Source organism: Lepisosteus oculatus, chromosome 14 (genome assembly GCF_040954835.1).
Source record: "Lepisosteus oculatus isolate fLepOcu1 chromosome 14, fLepOcu1.hap2, whole genome shotgun sequence".
In the NCBI taxonomy this organism is placed as follows: Eukaryota; Metazoa; Chordata; class Actinopteri; order Semionotiformes; family Lepisosteidae; genus Lepisosteus; species Lepisosteus oculatus.
The window spans coordinates 45347429-45367488 of record NC_090709.1 but is presented as its reverse complement, the minus strand read 5'-3'; the positions used below and the strand labels follow the sequence as shown (position 1 = coordinate 45367488).

At 44.4% G+C, this 20060-nt stretch overlaps 1 protein-coding gene and 8 non-coding genes across 9 annotated transcripts in view; 4 read left to right on the top strand and 5 right to left on the bottom strand.

Annotated features, from left to right (window-relative positions):
* LOC138243434 (uncharacterized) overlaps nucleotides 1-20060 on the bottom strand; it is a 421149-nt gene that overhangs the window by 24956 nt on the left and 376133 nt on the right. The gene's annotated exons all lie outside the window — the stretch shown is intronic.
* On the bottom strand, nucleotides 9429-9510 carry trnal-aag (transfer RNA leucine (anticodon AAG)). Its single transcript has one exon. It is a non-coding gene; the product is annotated as a tRNA-Leu (tRNA).
* Nucleotides 11189-11262, top strand: trnat-agu (transfer RNA threonine (anticodon AGU)). The gene has a single exon. It is a non-coding gene; the product is annotated as a tRNA-Thr (tRNA).
* Nucleotides 12275-12356, bottom strand: trnal-aag (transfer RNA leucine (anticodon AAG)). The gene has a single exon. It is a non-coding gene; the product is annotated as a tRNA-Leu (tRNA).
* trnat-agu (transfer RNA threonine (anticodon AGU)) lies at nucleotides 14033-14106 on the top strand. The gene has a single exon. It is a non-coding gene; the product is annotated as a tRNA-Thr (tRNA).
* On the bottom strand, nucleotides 15119-15200 carry trnal-aag (transfer RNA leucine (anticodon AAG)). The gene has a single exon. It is a non-coding gene; the product is annotated as a tRNA-Leu (tRNA).
* On the top strand, nucleotides 16878-16951 carry trnat-agu (transfer RNA threonine (anticodon AGU)). Its single transcript has one exon. It is a non-coding gene; the product is annotated as a tRNA-Thr (tRNA).
* On the bottom strand, nucleotides 17964-18045 carry trnal-aag (transfer RNA leucine (anticodon AAG)). The gene has a single exon. It is a non-coding gene; the product is annotated as a tRNA-Leu (tRNA).
* trnat-agu (transfer RNA threonine (anticodon AGU)) lies at nucleotides 19724-19797 on the top strand. The gene has a single exon. It is a non-coding gene; the product is annotated as a tRNA-Thr (tRNA).

The window sequence follows — 20060 nt, the reverse complement described above, 5'->3', positions numbered from 1 at the left end:
TCGCAGCGCATCCTGCTTTCACTTCAATGCATGTCCTGATGAACCCTGGTCTCCCGGGTGACAGGTGGGGATACTTGCCACTATACTAACGAGGAAGACATCGCTCTCTGCTTAGTGTGCAAAACACTTACTTGCAGCATTGTGGGTGCTGTGGTTTAAATGCTATTGGTTTGTGAACAGAATACCCCTATCCCAGTACATTGTGCCACATTAAATAAATACACGAGAAAAAGAGATTCAGAACGCAAAGCTGTGTCAGTGTTCTGTGTAAAAAATCGGTTTGAACATCATGGGAGCTGTGTTTAATAAGCTGCTGAGTAAAGAATATTTTAATCTTCTTGCTGTCAGTAGTATTTTGCATATAGTTGACTCTTACCTGAATGAAAACAGGACGTAAAGGAAGGGTTTCAGAATTCAGACAAAGCTTTATTCCCGTGCTTACAGTCTGGGTAATTGGAGACTGCACAGTTATGCTTCCTATGGTCATATACGGGTTTTTCGCATGAAGCCGTATTGAACAGTATTTCTCGCGTTGTGAACTTGTGTATACAGCGGTCCCCCGGGTTCCAGTTAGTGCGTAATTACTCATCGATGAAAAACCGGAGGTTTAAAAAAAGATAATTAGCTCACTGATACTTTGATGTAGAGGCTGTGGAAATATCCACGTCGTGGTCTTTAAAATGCATTTGGTTTGAAGGCGTTCTGTGCTTCCGTTGCGAAGATATGGACAAAAGAATATTCGTGCTTGGTCCAAAAAAATGTAATATAAACGAAAAAGTAAAGGCTGAGAAAGCATTCACAATGTATTTTATGCACAAAGCAAGTATTTTCGCGATTCTAAGAGGTTTCGTGTAAACGCTACAGGCGTGCCAAAATCGTTTTCGAACTTCAAGCTAACTTTACCCCGGTCTGGTACCATAGGTCACGTACAGTAGCTTAAAATCCCAATCATGTTTTTTTTTCCTATCTTGTGGTACATAACGTACCATTTCGGACTATCACAAAGGGCTTGATTTCGTTAAATGCATGTATTCATTTCCTTTCTGGAAAACTTGTATTTCAAGAAATTCACACAGCTTGCGAGAAATTAAATTCAATTCTTGATTATCAGTGCAGAAGAAATATTGCCAGCTGGCAAAAAAATATTTTTTTTTAACCGGAAAGTTGTGATGTGAGACACGAATCCACCATTCCGTCTGTGTGGCGCATTCGGTTGTTAACTGAAAAGTCGGTGGTTTGAGTCCACCAAAGGACGGGTTTCTGTTGCGATGTAAACATTGTCTTCGCAAAGGTCGATTGGATTTCTCAGCGAAACCTTTACCATTTTAATATTTGCAGGAAATGCGAGTGCTTAACACGTGTCAGAATCACCGGGAAATGTCCAGTTACTGTATGCCCAACATCGCAACTCCCCAGAAAACCATATTCACCCAAGAAAAGAGTTGAAGGATCTGATGAGGTTAGTTATGAAAGTTATGAAAGGAAGTTGATGTGGAGCTGTTAGCCGTAAAAACTCCTTAATGTCCCTAATGTCTTTGATGTCATCAGCGATAAACTGCATTCAGCAAAGATAAAAAGAAAATTATCTTTGCTTACTGCCCTGTCTTTCTCACAACTGAAGAAGGCTCCACAGCCGAAACATTGTGATTCTTTTCTTCTCTTTTCAGCTGGAATAGTCCTTTACTTGTTCCTTTGCAGCCTACGCATGCTGACGCAGCTACCCACCCGATATCTAACATTCTATAATCACAACTATGAATGTCCACTTTGGGTATTTTTTCCATGATTATTTATTATTATTATTTATTCTGTCATTGAAGCATATTTTATGTCATACTGAAGTGTCATAATCACTGAAAATTTTTTTTTTTTCATTTAGAAAGTAAGAAAATGATAAATCACTAGGAATTGCATTTAGCCTGTTCTGATCTAGATTTTCTATATACTTTAACATGCCATGTTCACAATGTCACAACTCATAAATGAAACAGTGAAGTGTTGTAATTACAAATGTACATAGCGTCGGGACATTGAGATGTTTTGGTAATGAGTAAGGAGGGACATGCAATGTTCACAGGGTCAAATTTATAAAACGCTACAGTAAAATTTCTTGTATTTCGGGATTATGAGAGCCTGTTACATTGTGTCTCACACCTCAGTGTCAGAATTTTGAGACATTTTTATAACCAGGGGTAGGTTCATAGCAATAAGCAGAAAGTGCGATCATCCTTTGCTCATCCTCGGTTAACCATATATTCTCATATGCCATGTTCTGAATGTCCCATTTAAAACTGCTATATTAAAATTAAGACTTTTTATGATCAGAAGGCAAGGTTGTGGTAAATATGCATAAAGTGAAAGTGAACTTATGTTTTGCCTTTGTCTTGTTATTGTGAGTTTTGAAAATTGGTTTTCGATTTTCTGAAATGTGTTTCACACAAAAATGCAATTTGGATAGTCACTACTTATATATTCCCCTTTACTGAGGATATGTACAGTAATCCATCCCGATTAGTACTTTTAAAAATTACTGTAGAGAGCCATCAGAAAGGGAATGAAAACTTGCATTAAACAAAATCAAGCTGCATGTAATCATCCATAGTGATACATTTTGTAAGACAAGACAGGAAGAAAGACACTGCTGGGATTTGAGCGCAGAATCTCCTGTTTAATAGGAAAACACTTTAACCAAATCAGCCAAGATGCTGTCAGAGTATTAACATCATGTCTGCATCAGTGATTACAGCTGACTATCGCTGGAGGACAGTGAAGTCAGCCTGCATAATGAGGGGGAAGAGACTGACCTCTGTGATGCACTATAGAGTTACACTAACCTTCTATCCAACTGTTCTATGCTGCATTCTATCCTAGTGGTAAATATTGGTTTCCGTGCGTATAATATTGTGAGAATGTGTAGAATCTTGTGATCCTTTTCCCCCAGTGTCACCCAAATTGATACACTGTGCTTTGGCAATTCTTCAGGCGATATTGTTTAGAGGAGCTCAGTTGAATTAGTTTGCGTATATAAAGTATTTATTTTCCCTTTAATCCTTTAAAACATATTACATTTTCAAAACATTGTATCTTTCTTTCTACTAATTGTAGCGGCAATGCTTGTTAATAAGACAGAATTAAGTGTTGCTGTGCTTTCCCAAATGAGGCCCCATCTCTCTCTTCATCTCTGTGGTGCAGCCACAGAGAAGCTATTCAGGCAGGCTGATTTAAAGATGTTTTCTTTTGATAAGGGACAGCTCCCAAATGGGGATGCATTTAGCTAAGCCTGGCTATCATGATCAATGGGCATCCATTGGCGCCTATCTGTCTAGGGAGTGCCAGATGGACATCTGGACTGCATTCCTAAGTGTCAGGAGTAAGTGACTCATATCTCACCTTGATCAACCAATCAGGGACTGGTAGGGCAGAGTAACCCACGTGGGTCTCTGATGCCCATGAAACCTTCATCCAATGAACGAGCTGAAGTTCCTCCAGGTAAAAACAGGCAACACAGAGCTCCAAGACTATTCTAAAGGGAATTCAAAGGAGAATTCCAGGGCTGTGAGATAATTCCAGGGCGGGACGGCCCAGGAGCAGAAAGGCTCCCAAGGGCAATACATTCTCGCAGCGCGCCTCCTGACCATCCTGAGACTCAGCCTGGACCACCACGGAACGGCCAGTGTGTCCAAGTGCCAGAACTTTCCTTTGTTCTAAGAGTCGAGAGCGGAGGTTGCCAGAGAGTAACCAGAGGATCCACCCGAGGTTAGCACCAGCAGCAGGCCTGGTGAAAAGGTCAGAACTGTGGACAGCTGAATTACTATTCAGAACTAGCGCTTCATCAGGAACGAACTGGTCTTCTTCCTGACCTGCTGGGACTCACAGTCATCTTTTCTCCTGTGCACAAACTTCGCTAGTTTCAGCCAAAACTAACTAGCCAGTATTCAGAGAGCATCAGCAGCGCACCGTCACAAGCCGCACAGCACAGCCTGGCACGGAGCCAGAGAGTGTGGATTGGACAGCAACAAGCCTGCAACTGTTTCTTTGTGCCCGCAGGAGATCTGAATCCCCAGAGATCGGAAGAGTATTCAACTTCACTGCATTACTGCTCCAGAATTCTATTGTTATCCCAACCAGTTGATATCAATGTAATTCCTAAGAGTTATGTACTTGTTTTGAGTATCTAATGCAGAAGTTGTAACCAAGTTAAATTACGAAACGGTCTAAATGAATGATATACCGAACGTATGTCCTCTTGATATGTGTAACTCTTTGTAACTGAATGAATATATATCTTTTGTATTCTGATAACCCTTACGATAAGATCTGTTTGGTTTACATGCATATTATATATATTAATGAATGTATCCTCGTGTATTAGTACCTGTGTGTGCGTTGTTTGAGTTATCTCGCATGGTTGGATTCTGAGACCATTAAAAGAATCAATTTTGTGATTAACTGCCACAATTAATAATTGTCCCAGTAAATGCACAAACCCCTACAGAACTGGTGCCTCGTGAGAGCACACTACAACAGTGTGTGATCTCCTGTCCCAGCCTGAGGAGCAGACACCGAACCTGTCTCTCAATAATAATAATACAGTGTGTGATCTCCTCTCCCAGCATGAGGGACAGACACCGAGCCTGTCTCTCAATTATAATAATACAGTGCGTGATCTCCTATCCCAGCCTGAAGAACAGACAGTGACCCTGTCTCTCAATAATAATAATACAGTGTGTGATCTCCTGTCCCAGCCTGAGGAGCAGACAGCGAGCCTGTTTCTCAATAATAATAGAACAGTGTGTGATCTCCAGTCCCAGCCTGAGGAACAAACAGTGAGCCTGTCTCTCAATAATAATAATAAAGTGTGTGATCTCCTGTCCCAGCCTGGGGAACACTGAGCCTGTCTCTCAATAATAATAGTACAGTGTGTGATCTCCTGTCCCAGCCTGAGGAACAGACAGCGAGCCTGTCTCTCAATAATAATAATAATAATACAGTGTGTGACCTCCTGTCCCAGCTTGGGGAACAGGGAGCCAGACTCTCAATAATAATAACAGTGAGGAACAGTGAGTTTATCTGTCAATAATAATAATACAATGTGATCTCCTGTCCCAGCCTGAGGAACAGTGAGCTTGTCTCTCAATAATAATAATACAGTGTGTGATCTCCTGTCCCAGCCTGAGGAACAGACAGTGAACCTGTCTCTCAATAATAATAATAATACAGTGTGTGATCTCCTGTCCCAGCCTGGGGAACAGACAGTAAACCTATCTCTCAATAATAATAATCCAGTGTGGAATGTCCTGTCCCAGTCTGGGGAACAAACAGTGAGTATGTCTCTCACTAATAATAGAACAGTGTGTGATCTCCAGTCCCAGCCTGAGGAAAAGTGAGCTTGTCTCTCAATAATAAAAATACAGTGTGTGATCTCGTGTCCCAGTCTGAGGAACAGACAGTGAGCCTGTATCTCAGTAATAATAATAATACAGTGTGTTACCTCCTGTCCCAGCCTGAGGAAGAGACAGTGAGCCTGCCTCTCAATATTATTAATACAGTGTGTGATCTCCTGTCCCAGCCTGGGGAACAGAGAGTAAACCTATCTCTCAATAATAATAATCCAGTGTGTGAGCTCCTTTCTTAGCCTGAGGAACAGACAGTGATCCTGTCTCTCAATAATAATAATCCAGTGTGGGATGTCCTGTCCCAGTCTGAGGAACAAAAAGTGTGCTTGTCTCTCAATAATAATAGATCAGTGTGTGATCTCCTGACCCAGCCTGGGGGGCACTGAGGCTGTCTCTCAATAATAATAATACAGTGTGTCATCTCCTGTTCCAGCCTGAGGAACAGTGAGCTTGTCTCTCAAAAATAATAATACAATGTGATCTCCTGCCCCAGCCTGAAGAACAGACAGTGAGCCTGTCTCTCAGAAATAATAATACAGTGTGTGATCTCCTGTCCCAGCCTGAGGAACAGACGGTGAACCTGTCTCTCAATAATAATAATAATACAGCGTGAGACCTCCTTTCCCAGCCTTAGGAAGAGACAGTGAGCCTGTCTCTCAATAATAATGATACAGTGTGGGATCTCCTGCCCCAGCCTGGGGAACAGACAGTGATCCTGTCTCTCAATAATAATACTCCAGTGTGGAATGTCCTATCCCAGTGTAGCGGCAATGCTTGTTAATAAGACAGAATTAAGTGTTTCAGTGCTTTCCCAAATGAGGCCTCATCTCTCTGTTCATCTCTGTGGTGCAGCCACAGAGAAACTATTCATGCAGGCTGATTTAAAGATGTTTTCTTTTGATAAGGGACAGCTCCCAAAGGGGGGTGCACTTAGCTAAGCCTGGCTATCATGATCAATAGGCATCCATTGGCGCCTATCTGTCTAGGGAGTGCCAGATGGACATCTGGATTGCATTCCTAAGTGTCAGGAGTAAGTGACTCATATCTCTACTTGATCAACCAATCAGGGACTGGTAGGGCCGAGTAACCCACGTGGGACTCTGATGCCCATGGAACTTTCAGCCAATCAACGAGCTGAAGTTCTTCCAGGTAAAAACAGGCAACACAGAGAGCCTTAAGTGTAGAATTCTGTGGACTTTTCTAAAGGGAATTCAAAAGAGAATTCCAGGGCAGGACGGCCCAGGAGCAGAAGGCTCCCAAGGGCAGGACATTCTCGCAGCGCACTTCCTGACCATCCTGAGACTCAGCCCGGACAACCACGGAACGGCCAGTGTGTCAGTGCCAGAACTTTCCTTTGTTCTAAGAGTCGAGAGCGGAGGTTGCCAGAGAGTAACCAGAGGATCCACCCGAGGTTAGCACCAGCAGCAGGCCTGGTGAAAAGGTCAGAACTGTGGACAGCTGAATTACTATTCAGAACTAGCGCTTCATCAGGAACGAACTGGTCTTCTTCCTGACCTGCTGGGACTCACAGTCATCTTTTCTCCTGTGCACAAACTTCGCTAGTTTCAGCCAAAACTAACTAGCTAGTATTCAGAGAGCATCAGCAGCGCACCGTCACAAGCCGCACAGCACAGCCTGGCACCGAGCCAGAGAGCGCAGATTGGACAGCAACAGCCTGCAACTGTTTCTTTGTGCCCGCAGGAGATCTGAATCCCCAGAGATTAGATAAGTATTCAACTTCACTGCATTACTGCTCGAGAATTCAATTGTTATCCCAACAAGAGTTATGTACTTGTTTTGAGTATCTAATGTAGAAGTTATAACCAAGTTCAATTACGAAACGGTCTAAATGAATGATATACTGAATGTATGTCCTCTTGATATATGTAACTATTTGTAACTGACTGAATATATATCTTTTGTATTCTGATAACCCTCTCGATAAGATCTGTTTATATGCATATTCTATGTATTAATAAATGTATCCTCGTGTATTAGTACCTGTGTGTGTGCGTTGTTTGAGTTATATTGCATGGTTGGATTCTAAAGCCATCAAAAGAATCAATTTTGTGATTTACTGCTACAATTAATAATTGTCCAAGTAAATGCCCAAACCCTACAGAAGCATGCAAGAAAATGTGATCATTACCTATGGAATTTCCCGCCAGCGTGGAGCTTGAATTCACAACCTTGAGACTCAGTGTTGAAGAGTCACAGAAGAGGTCAGCCTGGTCTTCAGTTTGCCAACGATAAGCTCCGGCAGTGCTCCTCTGTAAAGCAGATTGTTCGGATCGGTTATGTGGGACGGCACTTCGATACTAAGATCGTTTGCAGCACACGCATGGTTTCCCCCTTCACGCAAAAAACATAGACGAAGGAAACTCTCTTGTCTTGGGCTGCTGACTCCCGGATTTAAAGCGCTCTGGGTGCCAGCTATGTCTCTAACAAGCACACTATAAAGACAGGAATTACACTTTGCTCACGTCACGCATGGAATGGCGAGGCTACTTGTTCCAATATTATCTAGTCTCACCTCATATGGTGCCGATTCCTGGTTTTCATTTAAGAAAGAGCACTGCAAACACCGTAAACAGTGCAAAACGTGTGATGAAAGAAGTCTTTTCCCCCCTTTGTCTAAAGCGGAACACAGCGGAGTCATGCCGAGGGTTGTGAGATCAAGATTTCAGTGGAGCACTGTCGTCTACGTCTTTAGCTACATGAGTTGGACATCCTCTTGTACAGGGAAAGCAGATTGAGATCCTCTGACATGAAAAGTGACAGATAAAAGCCATTTCTCATCCTTTCTCTTAGTGGTGGAACTATCGCATGTAAATGAGGCAACTTGCAAGGCGAGCAGGCTCGGTGCACACCGAACGCAGATGTCTCAGAGCAGTAGAGACGTGTCCAAGTGGCTGTCAAAGGACAGCACTTTGCCGGCGCCGTGGCTTAGTTGGCTAAAGCGCCTGTCTAGTAAACAGGAGATCCTGGGTCCGATTCCCAGCGGTCCCTTTCTTCCTGTCTTACTGTACAGAATTTATCCTTATGGGCAAATCCCATGCCTTTTAATTCAGGTGAATGCAAGTGTCCGTTTCCTTTCTGGAACAACTTGTTTTGAAAGAAATCTATACAGCTTGCAAAAGATGAAACACAAATCTTGCTTATCAGTGAAGAAGAGGTACTCCCAGCAGGCCAGCTAATACCAGCTAATACCAGCAAAGTTTTTTTTCACCCTAACCCAGAGAATGGAGAAAAGCGAGGCGCCTGTGGCTCTGCAGTGTAATCAGTTCGCGAGTTCGGCGGTTAGCTGAAAGAGTGGTAAATGGAGCTCGCCCCAGCCCGTCCTTATTCTTTTAAAGAGGATAAAAAATTAACTTCGCCGCCATTACTACCAGCTTTAAAAGACTGCCATGGGCACGGAAAAAAACACACTACAGATGACTTTTCTGGAACCGAAGCAGAGATTCCTTTACGAACCAACTGATAAAGCTCAGCCAGTGAATACTGTTAACAGAATGTGAAAGCACGATCAACTTTGTAACTGCAACCACAGGAAAAACAGCAAGAAGCAGGCTCCATTCCCCATTTAAATCTGTCGTGCGAGGCATGCTTTTTGGCACGCATGAGGTAAATCCCACGATCGCTTTTGAACTTGGACAAAGTACTTCCAAAGGAGCGCTATGCGCAAAGATTTAACAAGCTCAACCCCCGCCGATGATTTGGTGTGAAGAAGCAGAACATTCAAGTTTCACAGACAGAAGCAGCACGCCAGCACAGCCAACATTAAAACGGAGGGCACACTACGATTTGCATTGACACAAAAGTGATCTGGGCAGACGTCGTTCCCTGCATAACGCAAAAAGTGGCAAAGCGCTTTTGGGTTGAGAGGACGCAAGAAGGTTTTTGTTTTGTGCCTTGATGTCAAGCTGAGAAAGTATCTTTAAACACTTTGCTTAGTTTCTCGAGAGACTGCCAAAAAGCAGTTCCCTCCCTTTCGTCTGAAGCCAGCTGAAAGGGGTTCTTGACAGAAGCACCTGGCAGCGGTGGGATTCGAACCCACGCCCCCGAAGAGACTGGAGCCTTAATCCAGCGCCTTAGACCGCTCGGCCACGCTACCCGCTGTGTGTTGTTTCTTTGTCTCATTACTTGCCCGGAGGAAGCCGGGTGGGTTTTGCTCTTGTCGCCCGACTTAGTGGCGTTATGACCGTGGAACCGACTGCACCTGCTTTTTCTGAGATGCTTCCCCTCTCATGGCGAGATCTCGACTTCTTTAACACCTCTGGATAAAGATCTTCTGTGGAGCAGGTTTCAGACCTCTGCGTACAGCACCCTTGATGTCATTTTATTTTTACAGCAGCCGCATCCGGAAAGTTGTGTCTTTTACGTTTTATTTGAACAACAAAACTACATACAATACAAACAAGAGCACATATAACGTATCAAGAAAATCGTCAGGGGCACATGCTATAATACAATTACACTTTATGAAAAACGATTACACAAGGTAAATAAAGATAAGGTCCGCACAGCTTGTTCTTACATTTCGAAAGAGTCCGTAAATACCCCTTGACGTCTATTTTGAACTGTTCAAACGTAGGACTCTTCCCAGACCATTTCACTTTATACCACATTCCTAAACGAGGATGCTTCTCCTGTTTTAGAACTATTTTGGGCGGTATGGCTTATACAGCACACCCACAGTATTCTAATGGTGGACTGCAGATCTGTGCTATAGTTCAGTCGAATTCAAAGGATCCAGCAATCGTACTGGATTTGACTGGGATTCTGAAATGTCTCTTGCAAAAGTATTCGGGTTTGCTTGAACCTTTGATACAAAAAGTGATCTGATCTGAAACTACCCAGCTTACAATCTCTGAGGTAGTTGTCACTAAACTCTGACGTGATGTGGCACACATGTGCCGTGTGCCTTTACTTTTGTAAAAAACTGGTATCGGGAAAAGTTTCTTAATATTTCTTTTGATTAGCATGCAAGAAAATGTGATCATTACCTATGGAATTTCCCGCCAGCGTGGAGCTTGAATTCACAACCTTGAGACTCAGTGTTCAAGAGTCACAGAAGAGGTCAGCCTGGTCTTCAGTTTGCCAACGATAAGCTCCGGCAGTGCTCCTCTGTAAAGCAGATTGTTCGGATCGGTTATGTGGGACGGCACTTCGATACTAAGATCGTTTGCAGCACACGCATGGTTTCCCCCATCACGCAAAAAACATAGACGAAGGAAGCTCTATTGTCTTGGGCTGCTGACTCCCGGATTTAAAGCGCTCTGGGTGCCAGCTAAGTCTCTAACAAGCACACTATAAAGACAGGAATTACACTTTGCGCACGTCACGCATGGAATGGCGAGGCTACTTGATCCAATATTATCTAGTCTCACCTCATATGGTGCCGATTCCTGGTTTTCATTTAAGAAAGAGCACTGCAAACACCGTAAACAGTGCAAAACGTGTGATGAAAGAAGTCTTTTCCCCCCTTTGTCTAAAGCAGAACACAGCGGAGTCATGCCGAGGGTTGTGAGATCAAGATTTCAGTGGAGCACTGTCGTCTACGTCTTTAGCTACATGAGTTGGACATCCTCTTGTACACGGAAAGCAGATTGAGATCCTCTGACATGAAAAGTGCCAGATAAAAGCCATTTCTCATCCTTTCTCTTAGTGGTGGAGCTATCGCATGTAAATGAGGAAACTTGCAAGGCGAGCAGGCTCGGTGCACACCGAATGCAGATGTCTCAGAGCAGTTGAGACGTGTCCATGTGGCTGTCAAAGGACAGCACTTTGCCGGCGCCGTGGCTTAGTTGGCTAAAGCGCCTGTCTAGTAAACAGGAGATCCTGGGTCCGATTCCCAGCGGTGCCTTTCTTCCTGTCTTACTGTACAGAATTTATCCTTACGGGCAAATCCCATGCCTTTTAATTCAGGTGAATGCAAGTGTTCGTTTCCTTTCTGGAACAACTTGTTTTGAAAGAAATCTATACAGCTTGAGAAAGATGAAACACAAATCTTGCTTATCAGTGAAGAAGAGGTGCTCCCAGCAGGCCAGCTAATACCAGCAAGTTTTTTTTCACCCTGACCCAGAGAATGGAGAAAAGCGAGGCGCCTGTGGCTCTGCAGTGTAATCAAATCGGGAGTTCGGCGGTTAGCTGAAAGAGTGGTAAATGGAGCTCGCCCCAGCCCGTCCTTATTCTTTTAAAGAGGATAAAAAATTAACTTCGCCGCCACTACTACCAGCTTTAAAAGACTGCCATGGGCACGGAAAAAAACACACCACAGATGACTTTTCTGGAACCGAAGCAGAGATTCCTTTACGAACCAAGTGATAAAGCTCAGCCAGTGAATACTGTTAACAGAATGTGAAAGCACGATCAACTTTGTAACTGCAACCACAGGAAAAACAGCAAGAAGCAGGCTCCATTCCCCATTTAAATCTGTCGTGCGAGGCATGCTTTTTGGCACGCATGAAGTAAATCCCACGATCGCTTTTGAACTTGGACAAAGTACTTCCAAAGGAGCGCTATGCGCAAAGATTTAACAAGCTCAACCCCCGCCGACGATTTGGTGTGAAGAAGCAGAACATTCAAGTTTCACAGACAGAAGCAGCACGCCAGCACAGCCAACATTAAAACGGAGGGCACACTACGATTTGCATTGACACAAAAGTGATCTGGGCAGACGTCGTTCCCTGCATAACGCAAAAAGCGGCAAAGGGCTTTTGGGTTGAGAGGACGCAAGAAGGTTTTTGTTTTGTGCCTTGATGTCAAGCTGAGAAAGTATCTTTAAACACTTTGCTTAGTTTCTCGAGAGACTGCCAAGAAGCAGTTCCCTCCCTTTCGTCTGAAGCCAGCTGAAAGGGGGTCTCGACAGAAGCACCTGGCAGCGGTGGGATTCGAACCCACGCCCCCGAAGAGACTGGAGCCTTAATCCAGCGCCTTAGACCGCTCGGCCACGCTACCCGCTGTGTGTTGTTTCTTTGTCTCATTACTTGCCCGGAGGAAGCCGGGTGGGTTTTGCTCTTGTCGCCCGACAGTGGCGTTATGACCGTGGAACCGACTGCACCTGCTTTTTCTGAGATGCTTCCCCTCTCATGGCGAGATCTCGACTTCTTTAACACCTCTGGATAAAGATCTTCTGTGGAGCAGGTTTCAGACCTCTGCGTACAGCACCCTTGATGTCATTTTATTTTTACAGCAGCCGCATCCGGAAAGTTGTGTCTTTTACGTTTTATTTGAACAACAAAACTACATACAATACAAACAAGAGCACATATAACGTATCAAGAAAATCGTCAAGGGCACATGCTATAATACAATTACACTTTATGAAAAACGATTACACAAGGTAAATAAAGATAAGGTCCGCACAGCTTGTTCTTACATTTCGAAAGAGTCCGTAAATACCCCTTGACGTCTATTTTGAACTGTTCAAACGTAGGACTCTTCCCAGACCATTTCACTTTATACCACATTCCTAAACGAGGATGCTTCTCCTGTTTTAGAACTATTTTGGGCGGTATGGCTTATACAGCACACCCACAGTATTCTAATGGTGGACTGCAGATCTGTGCTATAGTTCAGTCGAATTCAAAGGATCCAGCAATCGTACTGGATTTGACTGGGATTCTGAAATGTCTCTTGCAAAAGTATTCGGGTTTGCTTGAACCTTTGATACAAAAAGTGATCTGATCTGAAACTACCCAGCTTACAATCTCTGAGGTAGTTGTCACTAAACTCTGACGTGATGTGGCACACATGTGCCATGTGCCTTTACTTTTGTAAAAAACTGGTATCGGGAAAAGTTTCTTAATATTTCTTTTGATTAGCATGCGAGAAAATGTGATCATTACCTATGGAATTTCCCGCCAGCGTGGCGCTTGAATTCACAACCTTGAGACTCAGTGTTCAAGAGTCACAGAAGAGGTCAGCCTGGTCTTCAGTTTGCCAACGATAAGCTCCGGCAGTGCTCCTCTGTAAAGCAGATTGTTCGGATCGGTTATGTGGGACGGCACTTCGATACTAAGATCGTTTGCAGCACACGCATGGTTTCCCCCATCACGCAAAAAACATAGACGAAGGAAGCTCTATTGTCTTGGGCTGCTGACTCCCGGATTTAAAGCGCTCTGGGTGCCAGCTAAGTCTCTAACAAGCACACTATAAAGACAGGAATTACACTTTGCGCACGTCACGCATGGAATGGCGAGGCTACTTGATCCAATATTATCTAGTCTCACCTCATATGGTGCCGATTCCTGGTTTTCATTTAAGAAAGAGCACTGCAAACACCGTAAACAGTGCAAAACGTGTGATGAAAGAAGTCTTTTCCCCCCTTTGTCTAAAGCAGAACACAGCGGAGTCATGCCGAGGGTTGTGAGATCAAGATTTCAGTGGAGCACTGTCGTCTACGTCTTTAGCTACATGAGTTGGACATCCTCTTGTACACGGAAAGCAGATTGAGATCCTCTGACATGAAAAGTGCCAGATAAAAGCCATTTCTCATCCTTTCTCTTATTGGTGGAGCTATCGCATGTAAATGAGGAAACTTGCAAGGCGAGCAGGCTCGGTGCACACCGAATGCAGATGTCTCAGAGCAGTTGAGACGTGTCCATGTGGCTGTCAAAGGACAGCACTTTGCCGGCGCCGTGGCTTAGTTGGCTAAAGCGCCTGTCTAGTAAACAGGAGATCCTGGGTCCGATTCCCAGCGGTGCCTTTCTTCCTGTCTTACTGTACAGAATTTATCCTTACGGGCAAATCCCATACCTTTTAATTCAGGTGAATACAAGTGTTCGTTTCCTTTCTGGAACAACTTGTTTTGAAAGAAATCTATACAGCTTGAGAAAGATGAAACACAAATCTTGCTTATCAGTGAAGAAGAGGTGCTCCCAGCAGGCCAGCTAATACCAGCAAGTTTTTTTTCACCCTGACCCAGAGAATGGAGAAAAGCGAGGCGCCTGTGGCTCTGCAGTGTAATCAGTTCGGGAGTTCGGCGGTTAGCTGAAAGAGTGGTAAATGGAGCTCGCCCCAGCCCGTCCTTATTCTTTTAAAGAGGATAAAAAATTAACTTCGCCGCCACTACTACCAGCTTTAAAAGACTGCCATGGGCACGGAAAAAAACACACCACAGATGACTTTTCTGGAACCGAAGCAGAGATTCCTTTACGAACCAACTGATAAAGCTCAGCCAGTGAATACTGTTAACAGAATGTGAAAGCACGATCAACTTTGTAACTGCAACCACAGGAAAAACAGCAAGAAGCAGGCTCCATTCCCCATTTAAATCTGTCGTGCGAGGCATGCTTTTTGGCACGCATGAAGTAAATCCCACGATCGCTTTTGAACTTGGACAAAGTACTTCCAAAGGAGCGCTATGCGCAAAGATTTAACAAGCTCAACCCCCGCCGATGATTTGGTGTGAAGAAGCAGAACATTCAAGTTTCACAGACAGAAGCAGCACGCCAGCACAGCCAACATTAAAACGGAGGGCACACTACGATTTACATTGACACAAAAGTGATCTGGGCAGACGTCGTTCCCTGCATAACGCAAAAAGTGGCAAAGCGCTTTTGGGTTGAGAGGACGCAAGAAGGTTTTTGTTTTGTGCCTTGATGTCAAGCTGAGAAAGTATCTTTAAACACTTTGCTTAGTTTCTCGAGAGACTGCCAAAAAGCAGTTCCCTCCCTTTCGTCTGAAGCCAGCTGAAAGGGGGTCTCGACAGAAGCACCTGGCAGCGGTGGGATTCGAACCCACGCCCCCGAAGAGACTGGAGCCTTAATCCAGCGCCTTAGACCGCTCGGCCACGCTACCCGCTGTGTGTTGTCTCTTTGTCTCATTACTTGCCCGGAGGAAGCCGGGTGGGTTTTGCTCTTGTCGCCCGACTTAGTGGCGTTATGACCGTGGAACCGACTGCACCTGCTTTTTCTGAGATGCTTCCCTCTCATGGCGAGATCTCGACTTCTTTAACACCTCTGGATAAAGATCTTCTGTGGAGCAGGTTTCAGACCTCTGCGTACAGCACCCTTGATGTCATTTTATTTTTACAGCAGCCGCATCCGGAAAGTTGTGTCTTTTACGTTTTATTTGAACAACAAAACTACATACAATACAAACAAGAGCACATATAACGTATCAAGAAAATCGTCAGGGGCACATGCTATAATACAATTACACTTTATGAAAAACGATTACACAAGGTAAATAAAGATAAGGTCCGCACAGCTTGTTCTTACATTTCGAAAGAGTCCGTAAATACCCCTTGACGTCTATTTTGAACTGTTCAAACGTAGGACTCTTCCCAGACCATTTCACTTTATACCACATTCCTAAACGAGGATGCTTCTCCTGTTTTAGAACTATTTTGGGCGGTATGGCTTATACAGCACACCCACAGTATTCTAATGGTGGACTGCAGATCTGTGCTATAGTTCAGTCGAATTCAAAGGATCCAGCAATCGTACTGGATTTGACTGGGATTCTGAAATGTCTCTTGCAAAAGTATTCGGGTTTGCTTGAACCTTTGATACAAAAAGTGATCTGATCTGAAACTACCCAGCTTACAATCTCTGAGGTAGTTGTCACTAAACTCTGACGTGATGTGGCACACATGTGCCGTGTGCCTTTACTTTTGTAAAAAACTGGTATCGGGAAAAGTTTCTTAATATTTCTTTTGATTAGCATGCAAGAAAATGTGATCATTACCTATGGAATTTCCCGCCAGCGTGGAGCTTGAATTCACAACCTTGAGACTCAGTGTTCAAGAGTCACAGAAGAGGTCAGCCTGGTCTTCAGTTTGCCAACGATAAGCTCCGGCAGTGCTCCTCTGTAAAGCAGATTGTTCGGATCGGTTATGTGGGACGGCACTTCGATACTAAGATCGTTTGCAGCACACGCATGGTTTCCCCCATCACGCAAAAAACATAGACGAAGGAAGCTCTATTGTCTTGGGCTGCTGACTCCCGGATTTAAAGCGCTCTGGGTGCCAGCTAAGTCTCTAACAAGCACACTATAAAGACAGGAATTACACTTTGCGCACGTCACGCATGGAATGGCGAGGCTACTTGATCCAATATTATCTAGTCTCACCTCATATGGTGCCGATTCCTGGTTTTCATTTAAGAAAGAGCACTGCAAACACCGTAAACAGTGCAAAACGTGTGATGAAAGAAGTCTTTTCCCCCCTTTGTCTAAAGCAGAACACAGCGGAGTCATGCCGAGGGTTGTGAGATCAAGATTTCAGTGGAGCACTGTCGTCTACGTCTTTAGCTACATGAGTTGGACATCCTCTTGTACACGGAAAGCAGATTGAGATCCTCTGACATGAAAAGTGCCAGATAAAAGCCATTTCTCATCCTTTCTCTTAGTGGTGGAGCTATCGCATGTAAATGAGGAAACTTGAAAGGCGAGCAGGCTCGGTGCACACCGAATGCAGATGTCTCAGAGCAGTTGAGACGTGTCCATGTGGCTGTCAAAGGACAGCACTTTGCCGGCGCCGTGGCTTAGTTGGCTAAAGCGCCTGTCTAGTAAACAGGAGATCCTGGGTCCAATTCCCAGCGGTGCCTTTCTTCCTGTCTTACTGTACAGAACTTATCCTTACGGGCAAATCCCATGCCTTTTAATTCAGGTGAATGCAAGTGTTCGTTTCCTTTCTGGAACAACTTGTTTTGAAAGAAATCTATACAGCTTGAGAAAGATGAAACACAAATCTTGCTTATCAGTGAAGAAGAGGTGCTCCCAGCAGGCCAGCTAATACCAGCAAGTTTTTTTTCACCCTGACCCAGAGAATGGAGAAAAGCGAGGCGCCTGTGGCTCTGCAGTGTAATCAGTTCGGGAGTTCGGCGGTTAGCTGAAAGAGTGGTAAATGGAGCTTGCCCCAGCCCGTCCTTATTCTTTTAAAGAGGATAAAAAATTAACTTCGCCGCCACTACTACCAGCTTTAAAAGACTGCCATGGGCACGGAAAAAAACACACCACAGATGACTTTTCTGGAACCGAAGCAGAGATTCCTTTACGAACCAACTGATAAAGCTCAGCCAGTGAATACTGTTAACAGAATGTGAAAGCACGATCAACTTTGTAACTGCAACCACAGGAAAAACAGCAAGAAGCAGGCTCCATTCCCCATTTAAATCTGTCGTGCGAGGCATGCTTTTTGGCACGCATGAGGTAAATCCCACGATCGCTTTTGAACTTGGACAAAGTACTTCCAAAGGAGCGCTATGCGCAAAGATTTAACAAGCTCAACCCCCGCCGACGATTTGGTGTGAAGAAGCAGAACATTCAAGTTTCACAGACAGAAGCAGCACGCCAGCACAGCCAACATTAAAACGGAGGGCACACTACGATTTGCATTGACACAAAAGTGATCTGGGCAGACGTCGTTCCCTGCATAACGCAAAAAGTGGCAAAGCGCTTTTGGGTTGAGAGGACGCAAGAAGGTTTTTGTTTTGTGCCTTGATGTCAAGCTGAGAAAGTATCTTTAAACACTTTGCTTAGTTTCTCGAGAGACTGCCAAAAAGCAGTTCCCTCCCTTTCGTCTGAAGCCAGCTGAAAGGGGTTCTTGACAGAAGCACCTGGCAGCGGTGGGATTCGAACCCACGCCCCCGAAGAGACTGGAGCCTTAATCCAGCGCCTTAGACCGCTCGGCCACGCTACCCGCTGTGTGTTGTTTCTTTGTCTCATTACTTGCCCGGAGGAAGCCGGGTGGGTTTTGCTCTTGTCGCCCGACTTAGTGGCGTTATGACCGTGGAACCGACTGCACCTGCTTTTTCTGAGATGCTTCCCCTCTCATGGCGAGATCTCGACTTCTTTAACACCTCTGGATAAAGATCTTCTGTGGAGCAGGTTTCAGACCTCTGCGTACAGCACCCTTGATGTCATTTTATTTTTACAGCAGCCGCATCCGGAAAGTTGTGTCTTTTACGTTTTATTTGAACAACAAAACTACATACAATACAAACAAGAGCACATATAACGTATCAAGAAAATCGTCAGGGGCACATGCTATAATACAATTACACTTTATGAAAAACGATTACACAAGGTAAATAAAGATAAGGTCCGCACAGCTTGTTCTTACATTTCGAAAGAGTCCGTAAATACCCCTTGACGTCTATTTTGAACTGTTCAAACGTAGGACTCTTCCCAGACCATTTCACTTTATACCACATTCCTAAACGAGGATGCTTCTCCTGTTTTAGAACTATTTTGGGCGGTATGGCTTATACAGCACACCCACAGTATTCTAATGGTGGACTGCAGATCTGTGCTATAGTTCAGTCGAATTCAAAGGATCCAGCAATCGTACTGGATTTGACTGGGATTCTGAAATGTCTCTTGCAAAAGTATTCGGGTTTGCTTGAACCTTTGATACAAAAAGTGATCTGATCTGAAACTACCCAGCTTACAATCTCTGAGGTAGTTGTCACTAAACTCTGACGTGATGTGGCACACATGTGCCGTGTGCCTTTACTTTTGTAAAAAACTGGTATCGGGAAAAGTTTCTTAATATTTCTTTTGATTAGCATGCAAGAAAATGTGATCATTACCTATGGAATTTCCCGCCAGCGTGGAGCTTGAATTCACAACCTTGAGACTCAGTGTTCAAGAGTCACAGAAGAGGTCAGCCTGGTCTTCAGTTTGCCAACGATAAGCTCCGGCAGTGCTCCTCTGTAAAGCAGATTGTTCGGATCGGTTATGTGGGACGGCACTTCGATACTAAGATCGTTTGCAGCACACGCATGGTTTCCCCCATCACGCAAAAAACATAGACGAAGGAAGCTCTATTGTCTTGGGCTGCTGACTCCCGGATTTAAAGCGCTCTGGGTGCCAGCTAAGTCTCTAACAAGCACACTATAAAGACAGGAATTACACTTTGCGCACGTCACGCATGGAATGGCGAGGCTACTTGATCCAATATTATCTAGTCTCACCTCATATGGTGCCGATTCCTGGTTTTCATTTAAGAAAGAGCACTGCAAACACCGTAAACAGTGCAAAACGTGTGATGAAAGAAGTCTTTTCCCCCCTTTGTCTAAAGCAGAACACAGCGGAGTCATGCCGAGGGTTGTGAGATCAAGATTTCAGTGGAGCACTGTCGTCTACGTCTTTAGCTACATGAGTTGGACATCCTCTTGTACACGGAAAGCAGATTGAGATCCTCTGACATGAAAAGTGCCAGATAAAAGCCATTTCTCATCCTTTCTCTTAGTGGTGGAGCTATCGCATGTAAATGAGGAAACTTGCAAGGCGAGCAGGCTCGGTGCACACCGAATGCAGATGTCTCAGAGCAGTTGAGACGTGTCCATGTGGCTGTCAAAGGACAGCACTTTGCCGGCGCCGTGGCTTAGTTGGCTAAAGCGCCTGTCTAGTAAACAGGAGATCCTGGGTCCGATTCCCAGCGGTGCCTTTCTTCCTGTCTTACTGTACAGAATTTATCCTTACGGGCAAATCCCATGCCTTTTAATTCAGGTGAATGCAAGTGTTCGTTTCCTTTCTGGAACAACTTCTTTTGAAAGAAATCTATACAGCTTGAGAAAGATGAAACACAAATCTTGCTTATCAGTGAAGAAGAGGTGCTCCCAGCAGGCCAGCTAATACCAGCAAGTTTTTTTTCACCCTGACCCAGAGAATGGAGAAAAGCGAGGCGCCTGTGGCTCTGCAGTGTAATCA